Here is a 5,415-nt window from a genome sequence, read left to right as displayed (position 1 = left end):
AGAACCTTCACAGGGCCAAGGTCCTCTCCTCCTATTGATGATCGATTTTGCAATCCTCTACCATACATCCCTTAGATGAAGCCTACTTGATAATGGTAGATAATGTTTGTTATGTGTTCCTGGATTTGGTTTGAGAGTATCTTATTGAGTAGTGTTGCATTAATGATTGTAAGAGAAACTGGTCTGAAATTCTCTTTCTTTGTTGAGTCTTTGTATAGTTTAGTGATCAGGGTGATTGGAGCCTCATAGAATGAGTTTGGCAGTATTATTTCTGTTTCTATTTGGGGGAGAAGTTTGAGCAAAATTAGGTCTTTGAAAGTATGGTGGATTTTTTCTCATATACTAATGGGTCTTAAACTCTTTTGTTATTGTCAATGTTGTTGGGAGACTTTTAATGACTATTTCTATTTCCTTACTGGTTACAGGGCTGTTTAAATAGTTTTTTGTTAAGTGATAGTGATATATATCAACCATTTCATTTAGATTTTACAATTTGGTGGAGTATAGGCTTTTGAAGTCATACCTAATGATTTTTTTTTTTAATTTTTGGGTCAGAGATTTTTTAGATTTAACATTTTTCTTTGACTGATATATCAATTTCTTTTATGATATCTTCTGCACCTAAGATTCTCTTTTTTATCTTTTGTGTTCTGTTGGTGATGCTTATATCTATTGTTCCTGTTTTCTTTCCTAGGTTTTCTGTTTCCATAATTCCCTCATATTGTATTTCTTTATTGCTTCTATTTAGATTTTCGGGTCTATAACAGTCTTATTTATTTCCTTTACCAGTTTAATTGTACTTTCCTGTATTTCTTTAAAGGATTTTATTTATTTTGTCTTTAAAAGCCTCTACTATCTTTATAAGATTGGATTTAAGGTCATTTTTTGTGCTTCAGTTGTTTTACGATGTCCAGGGCTTGCTGTAATAATATAGCTGTGATCTGAAGGTGTCCTTTTGACTTGGCTCTTTTTGATTGTGCTCTTTAGAGGGTCTTTAGCCATCTGCTTATGCCTGGATATTCTTGATGTAGCAGGTGTTGGGAAGGGGTCTAACCTTAATAATACTGATGTGGTAGGCTTCTGGTGGGTATCCTTGGGCTGGACAATGGAACTCAGGTGGTGGTTCAAATCTCCTAGCATTGGATGTATGTTTGGGGATAATTTGGGAAAGAGATTGGTATGAGAGAAGCAGTTAGAAATGCAGGACTGTGTAGGTCAGGGGAACAGTAGGCCACTCAAGGCAGCTTGGTGTGCCCCCAGAGGACTTGGAGAACATGGGAAATGGGTGCTGGATAGTGATGTAACCTGTATGGCTTCAGATCTGCATGTCTGATAAAGGTGGGTGGAAAAGTGGCTGGACAGTGGAGGACTGAGAGGACTACAGGCTGCTCATGGCAAATGGGCATGCTCCAGAAGACTAGGCAAGCATGGAAAATAATATGGTTCCAGTTCAGCATGTCTGATGAAGGTGGGAGGGAGATGGTCAGACAATGGAGGTCCAGGAGACAGTAGCGCTCAGGACAGCTGACAATTGGGTTCATTTTCTTTAGTAGTATTTCCTCTTGTAACTCAGTCAATGATTGGCCACCTGTACAGGGATATGTAAACAACACATATTAGATTCAAGTGATTTAAAGAATAAAAAAGAAAAGAAAGGAAAATAGAAAAGAAAAGGAAAGGAAAGGAAAGGAAAAAGAAAAAAGAAAAGAAAAGAAAAGGAAAGGAAAGAAGTTATGTGTATAGGAATCTGGAAGGAGTTTTGGAAAGAGGGTAAATATGACCAAGACTTATTGTAAAAAAATTCCCAAAGAACTAGTAAAAAAATGAAGGACAAAAAGAAAGGAAATACAGAAATGTAAACTTCAATCAATCTTAGGAAATCACAAACTTGGCAATATGACATTCTGACAGTATCTGACTCCAAGCAATAATACAAAGCCCAATAATTGAAATGTGGCATTTCAGTGAAGATAGATATATGTCCCAACAGTTTAATAGAATGCTCAGAACAAAAAAGCACAATTATGATCAATTGGTCTTTGACAAGCATTCTTTGTTATATAATCAGAAACTGACGATCCTTCTACAAGGTGTTCCAGGAAAATGCCATACTAGAGATGGCCTCTTCTCTCACACCTTTTAAGAAACTTACTCAAAAATATTAGAGACATAATAAACATAATACTTGAAAGCATAAAACTTTTAGGGGGAAACTCAGAGGAAAAATTAAAGTTTGAAGAATTTGATAGGGCACTGAAGAAACAGGCAAAAATAAAACAAGTGAATTACATAAGGGTTCAGAACTCCTACACAGAGAAAAAATACCATAAAACATGTGGTGTATGGGGAAATATGTGCAAAGCAGTAATTTGCTATCCATAACATGTAGAGAGTATCTACATCTAAGTATCAGAGAAAATAACAAAGACTTGATAGAAAATGAAAAGAAATATTTTAATAGAATTTATATAGAGACTTATTTAAATGACCCTCAAGAATAAAAACATTATCAATATTATTAACTATAAAACACAATCCCAAGGTCATGCTAGATTGCTGAATGGATTTATCAGAGTTTCAGTGTTTATATTTATATTTAACAGTGCAATTAAATTCAATGTTTGAGAAGGAGATCACATTTGAGGTTTTAAGTGTTAGTATAAACATTTAGAATATTAAATTAAAATATTTTGCATCAAAATGCTAAAATCCTTAAATATGAATAAACAAAATATGTAGAAGATTTATAAGATGAAAAAACATGGAAAAATGGTAAACTAAATTAATGACAGTTTAGGTTGATGAACATATATACCTTATTCATCAATTAGGAAATAGGAGAAGCTCAGGGAATACTATAGAAATGGGGGAGGAAGGAGCCAGAAGAGTCAAGAAAACTCACATAATCAAGTAACCTGTGTTAATAGGGACTCACAAAGACTGAACTGACAATCAGGGAGCCTAACTGGTCTGAACTAGGCCTTCTGCATATACATTATGATTGTCTAGCTTGGTCTTCTTATGGGACCCAAAACAATAGGAGCAAGGTTTTCACTCACTTTTGCTTGCTTTTAGGTCCCTTTTCTTCCTACTGGGTGGCCTGTTCCAGCCTTAATATGAGAGGAGGTGCCTAGTCTTATTCCAGTTTGACGTGACATATTTGTTTGATATCCCTGGCAAGCCTAGGGTTTTCTTAAGGGAAAGGAGTAGTAGTAGATGGAGAAGATGGAAGCAAAACTAAGGTCATGATATAATATATGAGAGAATAATAAATTGATAAAAGATATTTCATTTATCTACATCAGTCACTCAGTGAACTTTTTCTCTGATCTAAATTTACTGATAGTATTTAAATTGTATTTTGGAAAAATAAAAAAAAAATAACTCTAAAAAAGTCAAACATTATACTAAGAGGACAAAGATGGCTTTTATCCACTATTTTATACCAACATTTACTCTAAATTTATAAATGATGTAAATCCAATAAAGTATGTCAAGCTTCATTTCACTTGCAGACATTGTAGGGAAGTCCAAATTCTAAGAGTAAAATTGGATTTCATGTTAGGTATTATATAGTGGTAGAAGTGTATAGTTACAAAATAAAATATGGGAATGATTGGGATATCGATAAAATCCTTTAAAGTGATGTGTTTGTGTGTGTGTGTGTGTGTGTGTGTGTATAAGATTATATTTGGTATATGTTGAACATTAATGTATCTCATATTTTCATGATGTCACAGCAGTTTTTTCATAGTCACCTATGTTAATACCCATGTTACTGTCATTAGATAGTAATGATTCATGTTTCCAGTAACCCCCACTCTTATGTATTGAACAGATCTCCTTTACAGACATAGTATAAGTTAATCAAACTGCTTGATAGTTACAAGCTAATCATTATAGAAAATCTAAGGGAATATGAAGACCATGAAGAGAGAATTTAGAACTTCTTCAATTTGAACTATAGCTTTCCCCTGACTATCAGAGAAACCTCTAAGTGATAAAGTATGTGATCATCCTTTCCCTATCTGTAACATAATAGCATTAAAACTCCCCTTTGGATAGGGTTTTTGGCATACCTGCTTAGACAAATACTACTTTAAAAATTCATTCTTAATGCCAGTATTTTTAATACATTTTTTAAATATTGTGGGGATTTTGCACTCAGTTTATTTGTATAATACTTAATTATATTATAAAAGCCATGCTGTGAATATAAGTAAGTTAAAAAAAATTTAAATTACAGAAAGAGATAAAAGGATGGATGAATAAGAATCAAAATTCTTTACCCTCACTATTAATCATAGCAAAATACATACAATACCTTTAAATGTCTACTACCTTTTGATTTACACAGGCATGCAGCCAAGTTGCTGATGACCCTTAGTTGCCTCCATGATAACCACAGAGTAAGCAGGCATAATAGAGATTGGGACTCCAACAGCATCTATACTGTGGCTCCTTATAGAGACAACTAACCTCTGCTACAACGATAACTAATAATATAGCTACCCTGTTACAAAGCATTTATACAGTAGCTAACATACATAGCATAATTCTCATATTTGTGAAATAAGTCCAGATAGCCAATCTCTTTATGAGCCAAGATATCAGTATGTGATGATGTAGAAACAGTTTACATACCCAACAATGTAAAAATTATTTAGAATACTTTAAGTCATTACAGTTTATAGAGTTATTAATTGAACGTTTAACATATCAATTTACGTATACCAGTATTTTAAAAACATGACTTTTTGCCTTCTGGCATCAGAATCACCTGCCATGCACTAAAACTTGACCTTTGAAAATGAGATTGAAAGGAATGTATCTTCAGAAAAGCACTGAAATTGGGTGTGTGATGGTACTCTGACACCATGCAGTCTCTGTGTGTTTGTAGTCATTGCAGTCCATCTTCCTACACAAGCATAATCTCCAGACTCCCTAAGGACAAATTTAATCTGAAGAATATTTTGTAGTTTGTTTGCTTAGTATTGTGTGTCATCAGAGTATGTTTATTTTATAATATAGTGGATACACTACTGAATATTCTAAATCCATTTTTGGGAAGTAGATGGGGTGTTTCCATATATTTTAGGAAATATTCATTAAAGGAGTTTCCTGAATGGTTCTAACAAGTTTGCAGAATTTGATAACTCTAATTAAATGCATTGATCATATTTTCCCAACGTTTGACAAGTCATACATGTTTATTATTACACTACTGGTCCTCAGTAACCAGCAAGAAAGGGAGATTTCATAGTTTAACAATTATGTTCTAGCTCCAACTGGAAGTCTACTGAATAGGGACTGATTCTTATTGATATTTTCTTAGTCTAAAAATGCTTACCTAACTAATATATGTCAAAACCTTCTGTGTCTCTCTCTTTCTCTTTTTTTTTGTTTTTTTTTTTT

This window comes from Mastomys coucha, unplaced genomic scaffold (genome assembly GCF_008632895.1).
Source record: "Mastomys coucha isolate ucsf_1 unplaced genomic scaffold, UCSF_Mcou_1 pScaffold21, whole genome shotgun sequence".
In the NCBI taxonomy this organism is placed as follows: Eukaryota; Metazoa; Chordata; class Mammalia; order Rodentia; family Muridae; genus Mastomys; species Mastomys coucha.
Note: the sequence above shows the minus strand (reverse complement) of the source record.